Source organism: Salmo salar, chromosome ssa13 (assembly GCF_905237065.1).
Source record: "Salmo salar chromosome ssa13, Ssal_v3.1, whole genome shotgun sequence".
Taxonomy (NCBI): Eukaryota; Metazoa; Chordata; class Actinopteri; order Salmoniformes; family Salmonidae; genus Salmo; species Salmo salar.
Genome location: NC_059454.1, coordinates 111455053 through 111479928, shown reverse-complemented (window position 1 = coordinate 111479928; position 24876 = coordinate 111455053). Strand labels below are relative to the sequence as shown.

At 45.4% G+C, this 24876-nt stretch overlaps 1 protein-coding gene across 1 annotated transcript in view; it reads right to left on the bottom strand.

Annotated features, from left to right (window-relative positions):
* The window catches only part of LOC106568589 (phospholipid phosphatase-related protein type 1), a 140637-nt gene extending 116307 nt beyond the window's left edge, over positions 1-24330 (bottom strand). The window contains exon 1 of the mRNA XM_045692700.1: positions 24102-24330. The gene's annotated coding sequence lies outside the window, so the exon portion shown is untranslated. The remainder of the gene's footprint in view (positions 1-24101) is intronic.
* Positions 24331-24876: the final 546 nt, after the last annotated feature.

Sequence of the window (24876 nt, the reverse complement as noted above, 5' to 3'; positions counted from 1 at the left end):
CTTCAAACGAACCATGACATAGAGAAGAGGTGGAACTACACAGAGCTGTATATATACATACTGTATCAAGCTGTAGGTCTACTGTATCTTTCCATGTCTTAGCTAGAGGAGATAGGAGAGGAGAGGGTTAAGTTGGTAGGACTGTATAGCTGTAGGTCCTACTGTATCTTTCCATGTCTTAGCTAGAGGAGATAGGAGAGGAGAGGGTTAAGTTGGTAGGACTGTATAGCTGTAGGTCTACTGTATCTTTCCATGTCTTAGCTAGAGGAGATAGGAGAGGGTTAAGTTGGTAGGACTGTATAGCTGTAGGTCCTACTGTATCTTTCCATGTCTTAGCTAGAGGAGATAGGAGAGGGTTAAGTTGGTAGGACTGTATAGCTGTAGGACTACTGTATCTTTCCATGTCTTAGCTAGAGGAGATAGGAGAGGAGAGGGTTAAGTTGGTAGGACTGTATAGCTGTAGGTCTACTGTATCTTTCCATGTCTTAGCTAGAGGAGATAGGAGAGGGTTAAGTTGGTAGGACTGTATAGCTGTAGGTCCTACTGTATCTTTCCATGTCTTAGCTAGAGGAGATAGGAGAGGGTTAAGTTGGTAGGACTGTATAGCTGTAGGTCTACTGTATCTCACAGCGCAAACTGGTAACATTGGAGGTCAAACAATGAAGTTTACTTCAATGCCCTTGGATAATACATAAAGGACTTCCCTGACATACTGAAAATAGATTGTATAATATGGATATACTAACATACTGTGTTGAACTGTGTTCACCAATGGTACGTCCATGGTTCCTCTGATTTACAGTCAACAGCTACAGCGTGAGGACAGAGGACACAGCGGACACCATGGCTATGTATAGCCAGGACAGGGTTGTTGTGTGTATAGCCAGGACAGGGTTGTTGTGTGTATAGCCAGGACAGGACAGGGTTGTTGTGTGTATAGCCAGGACAGGACAGGGTTGTTGTGTGTATAGCCTGGACAGGACAGGGTTGTTGTGTGTATAGCCAGGACAGGGTTGTTGTGTGTATAGCCAGGACAGGACAGGGTTGTTGTGTGTATAGCCAGGACAGGACAGGGTTGTTGTGTGTATAGCCAGGACAGGACAGGGTTGTTGTGTGTATAGCCAGGACAGGACAGGGTTGTTGTGTGTATAGCCAGGACAAGACAGGGTTGTTGTGTGTATAGCCAGGACAGGACAGGGTTGTTGTGTGTATAGCCAGGACAGGACAGGGTTGTTGTGTGTATAGCCAGGACAGGACAGGGTTGTTGTGTGTATAGCCAGGACAGGGTTGTTGTGTGTATAGCCAGGACAGGGTTGTTGTGTGTATCCAGGACAAGACAGGGTTGTTGTGTGTATCCAGGACAAGACAGGGTTGTTGTGTGTATAGCCAGGACAGGACAGGGTTGTTGTGTGTATAGCCAGGACAGGACAGGGTTGTTGTGTGTATAGCCAGGACAGGGTTGTTGTGTGTATAGCCAGGACAGGGTTGTTGTGTGTATAGCCAGGACAGGACAGGGTTGTTGTGTGTATAGCCAGGACAAGACAGGGTTGTTGTGTGTATAGCCAGGACAGGACAGGGTTGTTGTGTGTATAGCCAGGACAGGGTTGTTGTGTGTATAGCCAGGACAGGGTTGTTGTGTGTATCCAGGACAAGACAGGGTTGTTGTGTGTATAGCCAGGACAGGACAGGGTTGTTGTGTGTATAGCCAGGACAGGACAGGGTTGTTGTGTGTATAGCCAGGACAGGACAGGGTTGTTGTGTATAGCCAGGACAGGACAGGGTTGTTGTGTGTATAGCCAGGACAGGTTAGGTCGTTGTGTGTATAGCCAGGACAGGTTAGGTCAGCAGCCATTTTCCTGGCAGTGTAATGTATTACCATTCATAGGTTGGATGACCATCAGCATCGATTATAGTGTCCCAAATGGAACCATATTTCCTACATTGTGCTCTATGGGTCGTGGTCAAAAGTAGTGCACTATATATAAACTATCCTGTCTGTATCCTGGGGTGATGAGGCTGTCCTTATTTGTCATTTTGATCCCATCTCTCCCCTGGGAGAATCACTGTGACAGATATCCTGACCTATCAGGAAACAGGAAGCCTGTCTCCTGGCCAATCAGAGAAGGAGGAGCCCTATCTCCAGTGGACTATTCCAGAAAGGACAATTATCAATTTGAACCAGACAGCTTTGATAAACAGCCACATATAACATTTCATTATATTGTTAAATTTGTATATTTCTTGTTGTCGAGTCAATTATACCTTGTTAGCTGATTAACTGTGTATATATCGTAAGTACGCTGAAACAAAACATGCAACAATTTCAAAATAATTTACTGAGTTACAGTTCATATGAGGAAATCAGTCAATTAAAATACATGTATTAGGCCCTAATCTATGAACTTAACATGACTTGGAAAACAGATAAGAATCTGTTGGTCACAAAAAGGTAGGGGGCGTGGATCAGAAAACCAGTCAGTATCTGGTGTGGCCACCGTTTGCCTCGTGCAGCGCGACACATCTCCTTCACATAGAGTTGATCAGGCTGTTGATTGTGGCCTGTGGAATGTTGTCCCACGTTTCTTCAATGGCTGTGCGAAGTTGCTGGATATTGGCGGGAACTGGAATACTCCGTCATACACGTCGATCCAGAGCATCCCAAACATGCTCAATGGGTGACATGTCTGGTGAGTATGCAGGCCATGGAAGAACTGGGACATTTTCAGCTTCCAGGAATTTTGTACAGATCCTTGATACACAGGGATGTACGTTACCATGCTGAAACATGAGGTGATGGTGGTGGATGAATGGCACGACAATGGACCTCAGGGTCTCGTCACGGTATCTCTGTGCATTCAAATTGCCATTGATAAAATGTAATTGTGTTCTCTATTCATCCCTCCTCCTCCTCGGCCCCTCAGCTCTGCTCCTCATCATTCTCTATTCATCCCTCCTCCTCCTCGGCCCCTCAGCTCTGCTCCTCATCATTCTCTATTCATCCCTCCTCCTCCTCGGCCCCTCAGCTCTGCTCCTCATCATTCTCTATTCATCCCTCCTCCTCCTCGGCCCCTCGGCTCTGCTCCTCATCATTCTCTATTCATCCCTCCTCCTCCTCGGCCCCTCGGCTCTGCTCCTCATCATTCTCTATTCATCCCTCCTCTTCAACCCTCATCCAAATTCTGGTTTCAATTCTCTCCTTTGTCAAGTAATATAAAAAGGTGTTATCTTTCACCTCAACGCTACACGGGTCACTCGTTCAGAACTGAAACCGCAACCCCAGCAACCACACTGGGTATAACTCCACCCTCACTCTCCCGAAATCTAGGTCGCTGATCATGCTCTGCTCCACCTCATATATGTCAGATCCTCTCGGCTGGCGATCCTCTCTCCTGGCCCTCCTATCTACTGGCGATCCTATCTACTGGCGATCCTCTCGGCTGGCCATCCTCTCGGCTGGCCATCCTATCTACTGGCGATCCTCTCTCCTGGCCCTCCTATCTACTGGCGATCCTATCTACTGGCCATCCTCTCGGCTGGCCATCCTCTCGGCTGGCCATCCTCTCTGCTGGCCATCCTCTCTGCTGGCCATCCTATCGGCTGGCCATCCTCTCGGCTGGCGATCCTCTCAGCTGGCGATCCTCTCAGCTGGCGATCCTCTCAGCTGGCGATCCTCTCAGCTGGCGATCCTCTCAGCTGGCGATCCTCTCAGCTGGCGATCCTATCTACTGGCGATCCTATCTACTGGCGATCCTATCTACTGGCGATCCTCTCAGCTCTACGGTCCTAATAGCTACATTGGTTGGACAGTATCAAATGACATTTGCATACGTCCGTGGGTGTCATTATTTATAGCGCCTTGGTCATTATGTAAAACAATATATACGAGGCACTCAGCAGACCGGAAACTGGGTCAGACGCTCTTTACTAACTCGTCTCTATCGTTTCGTATGACATGGGTTCGGGTTCGACGCAAAGCAATCATCAACTTTGATCATACAAATCCAACTGCGATCACGCGTGGTCGGGTTCTACATACAATCATACGTAGTGTGTAATATCAACACATCAGTGAATTAGCCCTGCCACGTAGCCCTGCCATCGGTTAATTCTGGCGCTTGGTTTCGCCGTGCTTTATTGAAATGGCACATAAGACTTTCCACTAGAGCATAATCTCACTTTTGTGATATTCCTTACATGCATGTAATTAATATTGGATATTTTTTTTTTTTTTACATTTTTACATTTTAGTCATTTAGCAGACGCTCTTATCCAGAGCGACTTACAGTAGTGAATGCATACATTTCATACATTTATTTTTTCTGTGCTGGCCCCCCGTGGGAATCGAACCCACAACCCTGGCGTTGCAAACACCATGCTCTACCAACTGAGCTCAACGATTTCAATCTTTATATCCAATTGTTGCTTCATCGTGTCCCTTCTCGCCGGTAAGTAACGTATAGTGTTTTTGGAGGCAATTCAATCCCAGCAGCCCATTGCATAGGGCTACCCGTCATCACATCATCTGGCTCAGAGGATCTTCCCTCGGAGACGAGGCCATTCACCAAAACTGTTTAATGAAATGTCATATTGAATTCCCTTTGTCGTTCATTCAGATAAAGCCTCTACTCGATTAAAATGTAGTTTACGAAAGTTCAAATCAGGAACTGCTAGTTTAACTTCATCCAGTAAACGTAACATAATTCACTTTGTTTTCTAGTCTACGGGCATTGTGGGAATGAAAACGCACGTATCGTTATCAGCATAGCATCTCATTCTTCTCCTGTTTCCTATTAACCATGTGTGGAATGTGATTCATCTATTTACCCTGTGACCTATAAGCATGGCAAAATAATGCACATTCCTCACGCTTGCTGCTTAACCTATGGGCTCACTCTTGCAATTATCACCTTTCCTTTCTCTCAACCAATGGGTGTAAATGTTGGGATGTATTTACATGTCATATTACCCATGTTCTCTCAGAACAACCTCTCCCTCAACGTCAGCAAGACAAAGGAGCTGATCGTGGATTACAGGAAAAGGAGGGCCGAGCCGGTGGAGAGCTTTAAGTTCCTGAGTCCACATCACGAAGGATCTATCATGGTCTATAACACACCAACACAGTCATGAAGAGGGCACGACAACACCTCTTCCTCCTCAGGTAGCTGAAAAGATTTGTCATGGGCCCTCAGATCCTCAAAAGGTTCTACAGCTGCACCATCGAGAGCATCTTGACTGGCTGCATCACCGCCTGGTACGGCAACTGCTTGGCATCCGACAGCAAGGTGCTACAGAGAGTAGTGAGTACAGCCCAGTACATCACTAGGGCCGAGCTCCCTGCCATCCAGGACCTCTATACCAGGCGGTGTCAGAGGAATGATCTGCTACCACACAGCAAATGGTACCAACGCACCTGCATAGGGCTCCCTGCCATCCAGGACCTCTATACCAGGCGGTGTCAGAGGAATGATCTGCTACCACACAGCAAATGGTACCAACGCACCTGCATAGGGCTCCCTGCCATCCAGGACCTCTATACCAGGTGGTGTCAGAGGAATGATCTGCTACCACACAGCAAACGGTACCAACGCACCTGCATAGGGCTCCCTGCCATCCAGGACCTCTATACCAGGCGGTGTCAGAGGAATGATCTGCTACCACACAGCAAACGGTACCAACGCACCTGCATAGGGCTCCCTGCCATCCAGGACCTCTATACCAGGCGGTGTCAGAGGAATGATCTGCTACCACACAGCAAACGGTACCAACGCACCTGCATAGGGCTCCCTGCCATCACATCATCTGTCTCCTAGGATCTTCCCTCAGAGACAATACCATTCCCCAAACTAATAAAAATGTCACATTTCATTACGTCTTTGTTGATCATTCAGTTAAGTTTATAAGCGATTTAAATAAATTACTGCCTACAAAAGGTGTGTATTTTACACTGCTTTCAGAAAGTATTCATACCCCTTGACTCATTCCACATTTTGTAGTGCTTCAGCCTGTTTTTAAAATGGATGAAATTATATATTTTTTTCCTCACTCATCGACACAATATCCCAAAATAACAAAAGTTAAAACGTGTTTTTAGAAATTTGGGCTAATGTGTTGAAAATGAAATACAAAAATGTAAATGACATAAGTATTCACAATACATGTTAGAATCTCCTTTGGCAGCGATTACTTACAGTCTTTCTGGGTATGTCTCTAAGAGCTTTGAACACCTGGATTGTACAATATTTGCACATTATTCTTGTTAAAACTCTTCAAGCTCTGTGAAATTGGTTGCTGATCATTGCTAGAAAGCCATTTTCAAGTTTTGCCATAGATTTTCAAGCCGATTTAAGTTAAAACTGTAACTAAGCCACTCAGGAACATTCAATGTCGTCTTGGTAAGCAACTCCAGTGTAGATTTGGGCTTTTAGGTTATTGTCCTGCTGAAAGGTGAATTTGTCTCCCAGTGTCTGTTGGAAAGCAGACTGAACGAGGTTTTCCTCTAGGACGTTGCCTGTGCTTAGCTCTAGTCCATTTTGTTTTTAAAGGACTCCTAAATCTGTCAGTGAAAAAACAGCACGCAGACAAAACCGGCCTTTCGTAATATTTCAAAACCAATCGCAGGAAAACACAGGTTGGAAAGCAAATGTCTCTTGCTGAAAAGAGAAGACTAATCTATCTGCTCTAGGCTAACAAATATTTGATCAACTTCCAAATTGGCCTGGGAGAGAGAGAGAGAGAGAGAGAGAGAGAAGCTTTTGGCACGAGCGCATCGGATATTACCGGCGAGTGAACTGCACATCATAGGGTGAGTCAGTGAAACTGGGAAGCCTTTTTTAGGACTATAATTTCCCCCTCATATTGTACAATATCTATCTCCATGTACCTAGGACTAGACTGTTGATGGATTCAAGACAAGGTCGTGTTTATTGATCCCAGATTCTCAATTTGTCAGTGTCAAAGTAGCCTGTCATTTCCATCATTTGTGTGGTATTATTAAAAAAGATTCTGCTGAAGTCTCCAGTCATGTAAAATGACGTAGAATTAAAAATGTTTTTTATAAATTCCGGAACCTACTTTAGTCTACAAGAAATGTTCCCCATGTGTGCCACCTCTAGTCTACTGCTCTATGTTACTCGGTAAATGCGATGCAGTGCTTCATTTTATATATATATATTTTCTTATTTACAATGACAGCCTACCCCGGCCAAACCCGGACGACGCTGGGCTAATTGTGCGCCGCCCTATGGGACTCCCAATCACAGCCGGGTGTGATACAGCCTGGATTCGAACCACGGACTGTAGAGACGCCTTATGCACTGAGATTCAGTACCTTAGACCGCTGCGCCACCATTTGCTTTCCCCCTTGTGCTTTCTGACACCTCAGAACTCCCCAGGTCACCCGCCTCATCTGGCAACTCACGATTTACAAATGAAGCCCCACGGGTAGTCTCTAGACACGCCCCCAACATCAGTCAACTGGTGAAGTCTGATCATCCACCGGTGCCACGTAGCCCTAGCCCTGCCACGTAGCCCTAGCCCTGCCACGTAGCCCTAGCCCTGCCACCTAGCCCTAGCCCTGCCACCTAGCCCTGCCACCTAGCCCTGCCACCTAGCCCTGCCACCTAGCCCTGCCACGTAGCCCTGCCACCTAGCCCTGCCACCTAGCCCTGCCACCTAGCCCTGCCACATAGCCCTAGCCCTGCCACGTAGCCCTGCCACGTAGCCCTGCCATGTAGCCCTGCCACGTAGCCCTGCCACCTAGCCCTAGCCCTGACACGTATCCCTAGCCCTGCCACGTAGCCCTGCCATGTAGCCCTGCCACGTAGCCCTGCCACGTAGCCCTGCCACGTAGCCCTAGCCCTGCCACGTAGCCCTGCCACGTAGCCCTGCCACGTAGCCCTAGCCCTGCCACGTAGCCCTAGCCCTGCCACGTAGCCCTAGCCCTGCCACGTAGCCCTGCCACGTAGCCCTAGCCCTGCCACGTAGCCCTAGCCCTGCCACGTAGCCCTAGCCCTGCCACGTAGCCCTGCCACGTATCCCTAGCCCTGCCACGTATCCCTAGCCCTGCCACGTAGCCCTGCCACGTAGCCCTAGCCCTGCCACGTAGCCCTGCCACGTAGCCCTGCCACGTAGCACTAGCCCTGCCACGTAGCCCTAGCCCTGCCATGTAGCCCTAGCCCTGCCACGTAGCCCTGCCACGTAGCCCTAGCCCTGCCACGTAGCCCTGCCACGTAGCCCTGCCACGTAGCCCTAGCCCTGCCACGTAGCCCTAGCCCTGCCACGTAGCCCTGCCACGTAGCCCTAGCCCTGCCACGTAGCCCTGCCACGTAGCCCTGCCACGTAGCCCTAGCCCTGCCACGTAGCACTTTCCTAGACAATGTGCTGAACTGTAACTACAGATGTGGCCAATGTACCTTTATGAACAAATGCACACTGTTAAATCCCCCTACCACGGGCAAAACCATTAAGATTAAGGGTATCGTTATGTGTTCCACAAAAAAAATGTGATTCAAATCAAATCAAATGTATTTATAAAAGCCTTTCTTACATCAGCTGATATCTCAAAGTGCTGTACAGAAACCCAGCCTAAAACCCCCAAACAGCAAGCAATGCAGGTGTAGAAGCACGGTGGCTAGGAAAAACTCCCTAGAAAGGCCAAAACCTAGGAAGAAACCTAGAGAGGAACCAGGCTATGAGGGGTGGCCAGTCCTCTTCTGTATTTGTGGTCTATTCTATGTGGGAAAAAAATGAAACAAGGATAGCAGAACAGGAGTAATATCAGCACTCTTGATCAGAGAAACCCTTTGGCTGCGCATTTCATGGAGGTTTGTCACAACATCCGCTCTCTAAGATACATTGGTATGGAACATGCTACGGTTCATAGGAGCGGGTGGACATACTGATCATTTATTACGGAGACGAGAACTGTATTGGATTCACCGTATGTCCACCATGTCTCCTAGAGGTCTGAACCGTTTGTCCACCATGTCTCCTAGAGGTCTGAACCGTTTGTCCACCATGTCCCGTAGAGGTCTGAACCGTTTGTCCACCATGTCTCCTAGAGGTCTGAACCGTTTGTCCCCCATGTCCCCTAGAGGTCTGAACCGTTTGTCCACCATGTCTCCTAGAGGTCTGAACCGTTTGTCCACCATGTCTCCTAGAGGTCTGAACCGTTTGTCCACCATGTCTCCTAGAGGTCTGAACCGTTTGTCCACCATGTCTCCTAGAGGTCTGAACCGTTTGTCCCCCATGTCCCCTAGAGGTCTGAACCGTTTGTCCACCATGTCTCCTAGAGGTCTGAACCGTTTGTCCCCCATGTCTCCTAGAGGTCTGAACCGTTTGTCCACCATGTCTCCTAGAGGTCTGAACCGTTTGTCCACCATGTCCCCTAGAGGTCTGAACCGTTTGTCCACCATGTCTCCTAGAGGTCTGAACCGTTTGTCCCCCATTTCCCCTAGAGGTCTGGACCAACAGTCTGATATCAGACCGTTTGTCCCCCATGTCCCCTAGAGGTCTGAACTGTTTGTCCACCATGTCCCCTAGAGGTCTGAACCGTTTGTCCACCATGTCCCCTAGAGGTCTGAACCGTTTGTCCACCATGTCCCCTAGAGGTCTGAACCGTTTGTCCCCCATGTCTCCTAGAGGTCTGAACCAACAGTCTGACATCAGACCGTTTATTACATGAATACATTATGTAGACTTGTCTCTTGGTCATTTTTCTACAAAACATTATGAACACCTGCTCTTTCCATGATATAGACTGACAAAGTAAAAGCTATGATCCCTTATTGACTTCACTTAAATATTTTTCTAAATCAGTATAGATGAGACAAGAGTGGAGACAAGTCAAAGAAGGATTTTAATCTTTGAGACATGGATTGTGTATATGTGCCATTCAGAGGGTGAATGGGCAAGACATTTAACTGGGCCCGCATCCTTGTGGAACTCTTCCGACACCTTGTAGAGCCCATACCCTGATGAACTGAGGTAAGGGGTAAGGTTAGGGGTAAGGTAAGGTGCAAAAGGGGGGTTGGGGGTTTGCAACTTAATATTAGGATGGCCAGTTTATTAGGTACACCACCCAGTTCACACATGGTTCGCTCCTACAGACAGTGGAGTAATGAGGCGGTGGCTTGTTATATAAAGCAGGCAGACAGTGGAGTAATGAGGCGGTGGCTTGTTATATAAAGCAGGCAGACAGTGGAGTAATGAGGCGGTGGCTTGTTATATAAAGCAGGCAGACAGTGGAGTAATGTGGCGGTGGCTTGTTATATAAAGCAGGCAGACAGTGGAGTAATGTGGCGGTGGCTTGTTATATAAAGCAGGCAGACAGTGGAGTAATGAGGCGGTGGCTTGTTATATAAAGCAGGCAGACAGTGGAGTAACGAGGCGGTGGCTTGTTATATAAAGCAGGCAGACAGGCATCAAGGCATTCAGTTACTGTTCCATTGAACGTTAGACTGGATAAAGCTAGTGACCTAAGTGACTGAGCCTGGTATGATCTGAGCCTGGTATGATCAGAACCTGGTATGATCAGAGCCTGGTATGATCAGAGCCTGGTATGATCTGAGCCTGGTATGATCAGAGCCTGGTATGATCTGAGCCTGGTATGATCTGAGCCTGGTATGATCTGAGCCTGGTATGATCGGTGCCTGGTATGATCGGTGCCTGGTGCACCGAATCCAGTATCTCAGAAACGGCCTCCTGGGATGTTCACGCACGACAGTGTCTCGGGTTTACTGAGAATGATGCAACAAACAAAAACATCCAGTCAGCAACAGTCCTGTGGGTGAAAACAGCTGGTTGATGAGAGGTTGAAAGGAGAATGGGAAGAATCATGCAAGTTAACAGGCGGGCCACAAACAGACAGCATCTCACCAACACTGGACAACTGAGGAGTGGCTGAGCTGAGCCATAGGGCAGACTGAGCATCTACCGCCTGAGCTGAGCCATAGGGCAGACTGAGCATCTACCACCTGAGCTGAGCCATAGGGCAGACTGAGAATCTACCACCTGAGCTGAGCCATAGGGCAGACTGAGATCTACCACCTGAGCTGAGCCATAGGGCAGACTGAGAATCTACCACCTGAGCTGAGCCATAGGGCAGACTGAGAATCTACCACCTGAGCTGAGCCATAGGGCAGACTGAGCATCTACCACCTGAGCTGAGCCATAGGGCAGACTGAACATCTACCAGCTGAGCTGAGCCATAGGGCAGACTGAACATCTACCAGCTGAGCTGAGCCATAGGGCAGACTGAACATCTACCGCCTGAGCTGAGCCATAGGGCAGACTGAACATCTACCGCCTGAGCTGAGCCATAGGGCAGACTGAGCATCTACCGCCTGAGCTGAGCCATAGGGCAGACTGAGCATCTACCACCTGAGCTGAGCCATAGGGCAGACTGAGCATCTACCACCTGAGCTGAGCAATAGGGCAGACTGACCATCCATCACCTGAGCTGAGCCATAGGGCAGACTGAGAATCTACCACCTGAGCTGAGCCATAGGGCAGACTGAGAATCTACCAGCTGAGCTGAGCCATAGGGCAGACTGAGAATCTACCGCCTGAGCTGAGCCATGGGGCAGACTGAACATCTACCACCTGAGCTGAGCCATAAGGCAGACTGAGCATCTACCGCCTGAGCTGAGCCATAGGGCAGACTGACCATCTATCACCTGAGCTGAGCCATAGGGCAGACTGAGAATCTACCACCTGAGCTGAGCCATAGGGCAGACTGAACATCTACCACCTGAGCTGAGCCATAGGGCAGACTGAACATCTACCACCTGAGCTGAGCCATAGGGCAGACTGAGAATCTACCAGCTGAGCTGAGCCATAGGGCAGACTGAGAATCTACCACCTGAGCTGAGCCATAGGGCAGACTGAACATCTACCACCTGAGCTGAGCCATAGGGCAGACTGAGCATCTACCGCCTGAGCTGAGCCATAGGGCAGACTGAGCATCTACCACCTGAGCTGAGCCATAGGGCAGACTGAGCATCTACCACCTGAGCTGAGCAATAGGGCAGACTGACCATCCATCACCTGAGCTGAGCCATAGGGCAGACTGAGAATCTACCACCTGAGCTGAGCCATAGGGCAGACTGAGAATCTACCAGCTGAGCTGAGCCATAGGGCAGACTGAGAATCTACCGCCTGAGCTGAGCCATGGGGCAGACTGAACATCTACCACCTGAGCTGAGCAATAGGGCAGACTGACCATCCATCACCTGAGCTGAGCCATAGGGCAGACTGAGAATCTACCACCTGAGCTGAGCCATAGGGCAGACTGAGAATCTACCAGCTGAGCTGAGCCATAGGGCAGACTGAGAATCTACCGCCTGAGCTGAGCCATGGGGCAGACTGAACATCTACCACCTGAGCTGAGCCATAAGGCAGACTGAGCATCTACCGCCTGAGCTGAGCCATAGGGCAGACTGACCATCTATCACCTGAGCTGAGCCATAGGGCAGACTGAGAATCTACCACCTGAGCTGAGCCATAGGGCAGACTGAACATCTACCACCTGAGCTGAGCCATAGGGCAGACTGAACATCTACCACCTGAGCTGAGCCATAGGGCAGACTGAGAATCTACCAGCTGAGCTGAGCCATAGGGCAGACTGAGAATCTACCAGCTGAGCTGAGCCATAGGGCAGACTGAGAATCTACCAGCTGAGCTGAGCCATAGGGCAGACTGAGAATCTACCAGCTGAGCTGAGCAATAGGGCAGACTGAGAATCTACCAGCTGAGCTGAGCCATAGGGCAGACTGAGCATCTACCGCCTGAGCTGAGCCATAGGGCAGACTGAACATCTACCAGCTGAGCCATAGGGCAGACTGATCATCTACCAGCTGAGCTGAGCCATAGGGCAGACTGATCATCTACCAGCTGAGCTGAGCCATAGGGCAGACTGAACATCTACCAGCTGAGCTGAGCCATAGGGCAGACTGAGAATCTACCAGCTGGGCAGACTGATCATCTACCAGCTGAGCTGAGCCATAGGGCAGACTGATCATCTACCAGCTGAGCTGAGCCATAGGGCAGACTGAACATCTACCAGCTGAGCTGAGCCATAGGGCAGACTGAACATCTACCAGCCCACTATCAGATTAGGAGTAGGGGGGGTAATTTATTATTTTTGTCCCCCCACATTTATCTGAAATCCCCATCACCCACTGACAGGGTTGGGGAGTAATAGATTATATGTAATCCGTTACATGTAAGGGATTACAAAAAAAATAACGGTAACTGTAATCCGTTATGTTACCAGATAAAATATTTTAATCAAATTACAGATTACTTTTGAAAAACTAGATGATTACTTCTTGGATTACTTTTAAATTCAGAAAGGATGTTTGCACAAAAAAAATCTTTAATCCTTCTCCATTTTCTCAATGATATTCATAATCAGCATTGAAAAAAAGGCGCAAGTTTAAAATTTGTTCAACGTGAACAAGTCTGACCACCAATCAGAGACCACTATGATGACACATCAAATGTGTTTGATGGATCGTGGGAAAAGAGCAGGAATAGGCTTCTTGTAGGCAACAGTCCAAGCTATGTCTTCTATTGGTGCAACTGTTGTCGGCCAACTTGAATGAACTCTTGGAGGTAAGGATGACAGCAGTGGTGTAGTCTACAGCGATACGGATATCACTTATTACTGATATCTACATAGCGCGTTGATGTGAATCACACTGCTGCTCTCTCATTTAGCTATTTGAGCCTTATGGATTGTGGTTGTTCTGGACGGCTGTTTACAAATCTAAAATGTGTATTTGAACTCGATAATGGTTGAATTCAAGAAGTTTAAGCTGCATATCAATCATTGTTTTTGAAACCAGAGGACAGTCAGTGGAAAATGTGCTCTTGCAACAGCTGCACGGTGCGGATCCCAGCCGATGGAATTAAAGTGGGGCTTTTATTGATCAATCTAATTCACGATGATAAAACAAATAAATCCATAGGCCTAATGGATACATGCTCAGACTGGCACACTATTGATAGATTTAAAGGGCAATCTGTAGTTGCTACATCCGTTATTGGACATATAAATTATATATATTAGAAATATATATATAGTATGTCCATTGATTCTTGAAGAATATAATTTATAAATGCCTCATGAGTTTAGTTCAACAGTCACACTCCATGACAACCCAACATATAAACTTGTTTTTCTCCAATGATTTAAACATTGTAAATGTAAACAAACACTGTATAGCCTCATACCATTAAAACAATACTTTTGATATCATGGATGGTCAGTCCTTGCATCCATAGCTCTGTCTATTAATCTGAGAGTGGTTACATTTCTCCAGGCCCATCCTTCAGCTTTTTACCAAAACAGAGGCGGGGCGGCCGTTTTGTTATTGTTTCATCTTTGGATTTGCCCTTTAAACAGCTGCATATTATCAAGATATCAAAGTGTCACCAACTAAAAGGTAAACAATATATTCCTGTAGCAAATGCAGCATATGGCATTGGTGTTTCCCATGTAAATAGCCCTTTTCAGTAGTGCTCAAAGCTGTTCCATGAGCGCAGCATTTATTTTACAACTGGAATCAATGAGCCCAATCAGTCGTCCATGACAACACAATCATAAACAACAGAGTAGGCTAATAAGTCCTCAGTTTTGGGGTCATGCTCAGGTAAAACAATTTGGCTAATCTATACTTCCATATTTCCAAGTCCAATTCCTGAAGATCAAGAGGTATTACAATGACTGGAATTCTGATAACTTTGGTTTTTAATGTAAAGATATAATTTAATCGTATTATTATATGTAGTAGAAAGTGATGGGTTAGAAGAAGCCTACATAACCAACCCATAAAGTAAAATGAAACATCCATATATGGCTAGCTGTATAAACGTTAATATTGATTTATCCTGCAATAGATGTCGTTCAATTGGTAACATACATTTCTGTCTTCTTCTAATGCCTCTTAAAGGGAAAGTAATCTAAAAGTAACTGAATGTAATCAGATTACATTACTGAGTTTGGGGTAATCCAACAGTTAGTGATTACTATTTTGGACATGTAACTAGTAACTGTAACAGATTACATTTAGAAAGTAACTTAGCCAACCCTGACCACTAATTAACTGGTCATTTTTGCAGATATATATATATTTTTTTTTAGCTAGTACTATGTCAATATTTATCTTTAAAAATTTGCATGGCATTTAGCCAATTAATATAATGCAGTTTTGGATTTGACCCCCCCCCCCGTCTAAAAACCACATGGTTTAGACCGTTTGGAATTTTAAAGAGGTTCTCCCACTCCGACCTACGAACGAGACAATGCACAACTCACCAAAAAATTGTTGCTGTCTTTTATGAAATTAACCGGTTCATGTAAAAATGACCAAATACACTGACTGTTTAGTACTATTATAGCAAAACAAACAAAACTATTTCTTACGGTAAACCTGAACAATCCATATAATATATGAATGATTGAAAACCCCAATCAGCAGTTGAATCCACTCCGGTAAAATGGCCTGTTGTAATGCACTATTAGTAATTATTTTATTTAACCAGGCAAGTCAGTTAAGAACAAATTCTTATTTATAATGACGGCCTACCGGGGAACAGTGGGTTAACTGCCTTGTTCAGGAGCAGAACAACAGATTTTGTACATTGTCAGCTCGGGGATTTGAACTTGCAACCTTTACGGTTACTAGTCCAACGCTCTAACCACTAGGCTACGCTGCCGACCCAGCACATTACACTCAACTGATGAAGTCTACGATTTGACATCACAAACAGCTGAATGCTGAAGGTGCTGTACAGATCTATCTTATTAAAACAGGGTTAGCCCTACCTCTGGCTGGCAGCTGTCTCTCCTGCCCTGTGTACAACAGGGTTAGCCCTACCTCTGGTTGGCAGCTGTCTCTCCTGCCCTGTGTACAACAGGGTTAGCCCTACCTCTGGTTGGCAGCTGTCTCTCCTGCCCTGTGTACAACAGGGTTAGTCCTACCTCTGGTTGGCAGCAGCAGCTGTCTCTCCTGCCCTGTGTACAACAGGGTTAGTCCTACCTCTGGTTGGCAGCAGCAGCTGTCTCTCCTGCCCTGTGTACAACAGGGTTAGCCCTACCTCTGGCTGGCAGCTGTCTCTCCTGCCCTGTGTACAACAGGGTTAGCCCTACCTCTGGTTGGCAGCAGCAGCTGTCTCTCCTGCCCTGTGTACAACAGGGTTAGCCCTACCTCTGGTTGGCAGCTGTCTCTCCTGCCCTGTGTACAACAGGGTTAGCCCTACCTCTGGTTGGCAGCTGTCTCTCCTGCCCTGTGTACAACAGGGTTAGCCCTACCTCTGGTTGGCAGCTGTCTCTCCTGCCCTGTGTACAACAGGGTTAGCCCCTACCTCTGGTTGGCAGCTGTCTCTCCTGCCCTGTGTACAACAGGGTTAGTCCTACCTCTGGTTGGCAGCAGCAGCTGTCTCTCCTGCCCTGTGTACAACAGGGTTAGTCCTACCTCTGGTTGGCAGCAGCAGCTGTCTCTCCTGCCCTGTGTACAACAGGGTTAGCCCTACCTCTGGCTGGCAGCTGTCTCTCCTGCCCTGTGTACAACAGGGTTAGCCCTACCTCTGGTTGGCAGCAGCAGCTGTCTCTCCTGCCCTGTGTACAACAGGGTTAGCCCTACCTCTGGTTGGCAGCTGTCTCTCCTGCCCTGTGTACAACAGGGTTAGTCCTACCTCTGGTTGGCAGCTGTCTCTCCTGCCCTGTGTACAACAGGGTTAGCCCTACCTCTGGTTGGCAGCTGTCTCTCCTGCCCTGTGTACAACAGGGTTAGTCCTACCTCTGGCTGGCAGCAGCAGCTGTCTCTCCTGCCCTGTGTAACAGTCATACTTAGTTACATGAATAAAAGTTCAATAGGCTACTGACCTGAAGGATAAGATGCATGAGTTCAGTCACAACAGATGAGGTATTTTCAGAATAAGACTATATGAGTTAAAACATTAGTGAAACGGTAATTCATAACGTTTCAAATCGGCTTAATTTGGATTGGTTCGGGCTCCTGGGGACCGACGTACTAGTATCTTAACCATTTGAACTGTGGGTGAATCGTTACACTTCTTATTATGAAGTGATGAATTAAAACTTGAAATTCCGTTACCAAATCGTTAATGGAATTTCAGAAAGTAACGGAATTTCTGCAATTGAATTGGCTATAATGTGAAATCATAGTAGTGACAAACCACAGTTAGGTTTACACGTTTGGACAGCGCAGTACAATACAGCACAGTATTTCATATTTTATTGGGATCCTCAATTACACTCTTCCCGGGGTCCAAACAGGAAACAAAACAACAAATAAAAACAGCTAATTATACACATAACATCATCTCCTGCCTCCTGCCTCCCGCCTCCCGTCTCCCGCCTCCCGCTTTAGAAACAGGAGATGGTTCCTGTCTCCTGCCTCCTGTCTCCTGCCTCCCGCCTCCCGCTTCAGAAACAGGAGATGGTTCCTGTCTCCTGCCTCCTGCCTCCAGCCTCCTGCTTCAGAAACAGGAGATGGTTCCTGTCTCCTGCCTCCTGTCTCCTGCCTCCTGCCTCGCGCTTCAGAAACAGGAGATGGTCCCTGCTCTATGAGCCGCTCCGGCTGCCACAAGTCAATGATTCATGCAAGGCCACCCATCTACACATTACAATCCATAATACAGTGTAAATTACAATACAAAATATATATCAAATTGTCTGCGTGTCTCTTCACAGTCCCTGTTGTGCAGTAAGGTGTTTTTTATCTGGTTTTATTGCTGTCTTGAGTTACCTGGGGCGGCAGAGAGTTCCATGTAGTCATGGCTCTATGTGTTTCCCAGCCAATGCTTTTAGTTTTTGGAGATATTTAGCAACAGACTATTGCTAGTTTATTACCCATTCAAAAAGTAATTACAGTACTGTAGAGTAAAGTAGAGTTCAGTTACTGTAGAGTACAGTTCAGTACTGTAGAGTACAGTTCAGTACTGTAGAGTACAGTTCAGTACTGTAGAGTAAAGTACAGTTCAGTACTGTAGAGTAGAGTTCAGTACTGTAAAGTACAGTAGAGTACAGTTCAGTTCAGTAAAGAAACTGAACAATACTGTACTGTAAAGTAAAGCACAGTACTGTAGAATACCGTTCAGTACTGTAGGGTAAAGCACAGGTGTGTATATTATCACAAACAAAGTACTAGGGGAGTGAATTGATGTTAGCTTCAGCTGTCAACTAGGTAGTTAAGTTAGCCTACAAAACGGGAAGCTATCGGTATCTTCTTTCATTGTAAAGTGTTGTAAAGCCTGTATGGACATTGTTTTGCGAACAGTAAATAAGTTTTAAAAAATGTCGACATGCTGTGTTGCATTATTCGAGTGTGTTAACTGCTGTGCATCGTGACCGGGGAGCTAACATGATGCAGCCAAGACTTCCAGTGCAGGCTAGCAATAAGTTATGTTGTTTTATTCGATTTTTTGTGGGGGGGGGCACTCATTTTAAAAGCATAATTCTGTTACTGTGGAATTGCCATACACCCAAACCTCTCTGCCAATTACAGCTTGTTTTCTGTTTAGCCCTTCCCACTCAAGCCACTCCCAGACAGTCATAGCTAAATTCTAGATTGAGAAATTGATATTTGCTAAGAAACTATTTTTGTTTATTTTTTTTACATTTTGAATTGAAAATCAAATCAAATGTATTTATAAAGCCCTTTTTACATCACATGATGTAACAATCAGAGTAAGGTCCTTAATTGTTACCCAGAAATGATTTGATATTGAGATAGAAATGGCTGCATTGGCCCTTTAAAAAGGTCCTTAGTTCAGTCTGAAAGGTGTTTAAAAGGTCCTTAGTTCAGTCTGAAAGGTGTTTAAAAATGTCCTTAGCTCAGTCTGAAAGGTGTTTAAAGGTCCTTAGCTCAGTCTGAAAGGTGTTTAAAAATGTCCTTAGTTCAGTCTGAAAGGTGTTTAAATGTCCTTAGCTCAGTCTGAAAGGTGTTTAAAGGTCCTTAGCTCAGTCTGAAAGGTGTTTAAAAATGTCCTTAGTTCAGTCTGAAAGGTGTTTAAATGTCCTTAGCTCAGTCTGAAAGGTGTTAAAAAGGTGCTTAGCTCAGTCTGAAAGGTGTTAAAAAGGTCCTTAGTTCCGTCTGAAAGGTGTTTAAATGTGCGTAGTTCAGTCTGAAAGGTGTTTAAAAGGTCCTTAGTTCAGTCTGAAAGGTGTTTAAATGTGCGTAGTTCAGTCTGAAAGGTGTTTAAAAGGTCCTTAGTTCAGTCTGAAAGGTGTTTAAAAGGTCCTTAGTTCAGTCTGACAGGTGTTTAAATGTGCGTAGTTCAGTCTGAAAGGTGTTTAAAAGGTCCTTAGTTCAGTCTGACAGGTGTTTAAATGTGCGTAGTTCAGTCTGAAAGGTGTTTAAAAGGTCCTTAGTTCAGTCTGACAGGTGTTTAAATGTGCTTAGTTCAGTCTGAAAGGTTAATCATTGGGGGGGTTTTCAGACTTTTTAAAAATTGAAACACAGCTGCATGCTTTTCTAAATGCTGACTGACTGCTGTGTTGAGAATGTACCTGTATAATTTGACACTAATAAAAGTGTATTAGATTTAGGTTTAACCTACGGCAGTAGTTCATTGTAGTTTATCTGTATCGATGTGTTGTAGCCTATAGGCAGCGTGTTCCCGACATTCCCAAGTACCCATCATAAAGAAAGACGCAAAGGGGTAAATCTGTTAGTGAATGAAGTAGACGACCACTGAGGGTTAGTAGTCGCTATTTGAATAGCCAGCTGGCGTTTATGGAACACAATGTGGTAGCCTAGAGCTTGTCCAGCCTTCACTGATTAATACACAGCACAATATACACATTCATTACTGATCTAGCCAATGAGAAGAAACTAACAAACACTACAAGGCATCATGAATTCACCCCTCCACACTGAAAATGAGGCTGTCTATGTGTGTGTGAATGTGTAACAAGGGGGATCAACATCCACACATTCTCAGCCTATGGTGGTGATGTTGACTAGAGGTCGACGGATTAACCTGTTAGGGCTAGGGGGCAGTATTTACACGGCCGGATAAAAAACGTACCTGATTTAATCTGGTTATTACTACTGCCCAGAAACTAGAATATGCATATAATTATTGGCTTTGGATAGAAAACACCCTAAAGTTTCTAAAACTGTTTGAATGGTGTCTGTGAGTATAACAGAACTCATATGGCAGGCAAAAACCTGAGAAGATTCTGTACAGGAAGTGCCCTCTCTGACCATTCCTTGAGCTTCTTGACTCTTTTTATTGAAAACTTAGGATCTTTGCTGTAACGTGACACTTCCTACGGCTCCCATAGGCTCTCAGAACCCGGGAAAAGGCTGAATGATGTCGAGGCAGCCCCTGGCTGAAACACATTAGCGCGTTTGGATAGTGGTCAGTCAGAGTACTATGAGACTGAGGCGCGTGCACGAGGCGACCCCATGTTTTTATTTTCTCTCTCTTTGTACTAAAACACAGATTCCCGGTCGGAATATTATCGCTTTTTTACGAGAAAAATTGCATAAAAATTGATTTTAAACAGCGGTTGACATGCTTCGAAGTACGGTAATGGAATATTTAGAATTTTTTTGTCACGAAACGCGTCGTGCGCGTCACCCTTCTTTACACTTCGGATAGTGTCTTGAACGCACGAACAAAACAGAGGATATTTGAACATAACTATGGATTATTTTGAACCAAACCAACATTTGTTATTGAAGTAGAAGTCCAGGGAGTGCATTCTGACGAAGAACAGCAAAGTTAATAACATTTTTCTTATAGTAAATCTGACTTTGGTGAGGGCTAAACTTGGTGGGTGTCTAAATAGCTAGCACTGTGATGCCGGGCTATCTACTTAGAATATTGCAAAATGAGCTTTCACCGAAAAGCTATTTTAAAATCGAACATAGCGAGTGCATAGAGCAGTTCTGTATCTATAATTCTTAAAATAATTGTTATGTTTTTTGTGAACGTTTATCGTGAGTAATTTAGTAAATTCACCGGAAGTTTGCGGGGGGTATGCTAGTTCTGAACGTCACATGCTAATGTAAAAAGCTGGTTTTTTATATAAATATGAACTTGATTGAACAAAACATGCATGTATTGTATAACATAATGTCCTAGGTGTGTCATCTGATGAAGATCATCAAAGGTTAGTGCTGCATTTAGCTGTGGTTTGGGTTTATGTGACATTATATGCTAGCTTGAAAAATGGGTGTCTGATTATTTCTGGCTGGGTACTCTCCTGACATAATCTAATGTTTTGCTTTCGTGGTAAAGCCTTTTTGAAATCGGACAGTGTGGTTAGATTAACGAGAGTCTTGTCTTTAAAATGGTGTAAAATAGTCATATGTTTGAGAAATTGAAGTAATAGCATTTCTAAGGTATTCGAATAACGCGCCACAGGATTCCACTGGCTGTTACGTAGGTGGGACGATTTCGTCCCACCGACCCTAGAGAGGTTAATCGGAATGGCCGATTAATTAGGGCCGATTTCAAGTTTTCATAACAATCGGTAATCTGTATTTTTGGCCACCGATTTGCCCCCCAAAAAAATTATTTCTTTTTTTTTTACACCTTTATTTAACTAGGCAAGTCAGATTAAAAAACACATTCTTATTTTCAATGAGGGCCTTGGAACGGGGCTTAACTGCCTTGTTCAGGGGGGATTCGGGGATTCGTTTTTGCAACCTTCCGGTTACTAGTCCAACACTCTAACCACCTGCCTTACATTGCACTCGACGAGGAGACTGCGTGGCAGGCTGACTACCTGTTACGTTACGGCAGCAAGAAGCCAAGGTAAGTTCCTAGCTAGCATTAAACTTATCTTATAAAAAACTATCAATCTTAACATAATCACTAGTTAACTACACATGGTTGATGATATTACTAGTTTAACTAGTGTGTCCTGCGTTGCATATAATCAATGCGGTGCCTGTTAATTTATCATCGAATCACAGCCTACTTCGCCAAACGGGTGATGATTTAACAAAAACGCATTCGCGAAAAAAGCACTGTCGTTGCACTAATGTACCTAACCATAAACATCAATGCCTTTCTTAAAATCAATACACAAGTATATATTTTTAAACCTGCATATTTAGTTAATAATATTGCCTGCTAACATGAATATTTAGACTTAGGGATGCCACCCGTTAGATAAAATACGGAACGGTTCCGTATTTCACTGAAATAATAAACGTTTCGTTTTCGAAATGATAGTTTCCTGATTCGACCTTATTAATGACCAAACACTCGTATTTCTGTGTGTTATTATGTTATAATTAAGTCTATGATTTGATAGAGCAGTCTGACTGAGTGATGGTAGGCAGCAGCAGGCTCGTAAGCATTCATTCAAACAGCACCTTCGTACGTTTTTCCAGCAGCTCTTCGCAATTCTTCAAGCATTGAGCTGTTTATGACTTCAACCCCCGAGATTAGGCTGGTGTAACCGATGTGAAATGACTAGCTAGTTAGCCGGGTGCGCGCTAATAGCGTTTCAAACGTCACTCGCTCTGAGACTTGGAGTAGTTGTTTCCCTTGCTCTACATGGGTAACGCTGCTTCGAGGGTGGCTGTTGTCGATGTGTTCCTGGTCCGAGCCCAGGTAGGAGCGAGGAGAGGGACGGAAGCTATACTGTTACACTGGCAATACTAAAGTGCCCATAAGAACATCCAATAGTCAAAGGTATATGAAATACAAATCGTATAGAGAGAAATAGTCCTATAATTCCTATAATAACTACAACCTAAAACATCTTAACTGGGAATATTGAAGACTCATGTTAAAAGGAACCACCAGCTTTCATATGTTCTCATGTTCTGAGCAAGAAACTTAAACGTTAGCTTTTTTACATGGCACATATTGCACTTTTACTTTCTCCAACACTTTGTTTTTGCATTATTTAAACCAAATTGAACATGTTTCATTATTTATTTGAGGCTAAATTGATAGTATTTATGTATTATATTAAGTTAAAATAAGTGTCTATTCAATATTGTTGTAATTGTCATTATTACAAATAAATACATTTTTTTTAAATTGGCCGATTAATCGGCATCGCTTTTTTTGGGGGGTCCTCCAATAATCGGTAGCGGTATTGGCGTTGAAAAATCATAATCGGTCGACCTCTAATGTTGACTCTATAGGGCTTTCCATCCATCCATCCATAGGGCCAGTCCATAGCTGAAGTATATTCCCTATATATATATATATAGTAAACTACTGTTGACCAGGGCCCATAGGCAGTGACATAGTGTGATGATGATGTGCCCATGTGAAGTCACTGGCCAGATACATTAGCTGGCCCAATAGAGGTGAGTGAATTCAATCTCTTTTGATGGGGGGGGGGGGGGGGATTTCCACGTTGTTGTTGAAATCACCCGAATTGCTTTATTGCATAGACACACATCAATATCATGATAGGCCTGATGTGTAGCTAAACACCAACTAGAAGGGCCACAGCCCGTAGGGCATCGTGTGCAATCAGATTGGGGTAAAGATGATCGGGAGATAACAGATCAGGATCTTAGAATAGGAGAGCTAATATAGGATCAGGTCCCCACTTGTTCATGTATTCATTATTATCCTAAAAATCAGCACTGCTCCTAAACCGGACAACGACCAAAGAAAGGCGACTAGGCTGCATCACCATGTCCCCGCTAATGGCGAACATATGTCTGTTTGTGATTTCTAAGCTCTCACAACACCTCGGTATATACAAGTCAACACGACCACGGTGTGGTAATGAGACAGCCATCACCTCACGGTCCAGATGACTTCCACAGGCAGGTGTTTGTCTTGACTCTACGGCTCCTCGCTGGTCAAATGACCCTCTTGAGGACCGTGCTCGTAGTAGCCTGTCCCTCTCCAGGCTTGACCATTGAAACAAAGTGAATCTATAGTGAAACACTGGCTACGTGTAACGGGCTTGTAGAAAGAAACACGCTGCCACTCCACTCGTGTCCATTAAAGCAGGAGGCTATCGACCGTGGACGATGTGAGCAACAATAGACAATAGTTGAATTGGCGAACAGCAACAATTCCGTTTATTTCTCACCCAGTGTCCGTGGGCGCCACCGACTGCATCACGGACAACTTACCGTGTGATTAAAGTATATTCCAATAGAAGTGCAAATCCATCAAAAAAAGAGGGATTGGAAAGGAAAGAACGGCCAAAAGTCGTGCTACTCCATCGTATTGTCCGAGTTGCTACAGTGTACTTTGAGACGGGTGATCAGAAAGCGGTCGGGAGAATGTAAAGGAGATGCTGTGAGTCGGAGGAGGGGCCACGGCGTGGTTTTACCACTGAGAAACCACTCATGCGTGGTAATGAGCTTTTATACAGCCTCCCCGCTATCAACGGGGACTGACGTCTCGTCCACCACCAAGTATTTGTTTTTTAGTGACTGTGGTGGAGGCTGCGTCACAACCCGTGTATCACCTGTACACTGTCAGGACCTGTTTACTGGAGGAATACTGGCTACTGGGCGAGAAGGTTGGGGTTGAATCCACCACCAGCTGTCAGGACCTGTTTACTGGAGGAATACTGACTACTGGGCGAGAAGGTTGGGCTTGAACCCACCACCAGCCCTAGCCAATACCATAGAACTTCACATACTATACTATTAGTCCAATCTCCAAACATAAAGGCAGGGAATCAGGTCTCGAACCCTCGACCTTCTACCCCGAAGTCCAGCGCGCTATCGACTGTAGGGTGAAAGCATGGTATCCGATATCCGCGTTTATTAACCCCGGGGGTCGTTACAATATAAAACTGTGATGGTTTTTACTACAATACGAACTTTGATGGCTTGAAATGTTGTGGTTACACTCAATAGTTTTTTGTTTTGTTTTTATATCAAAATATTGTCCACC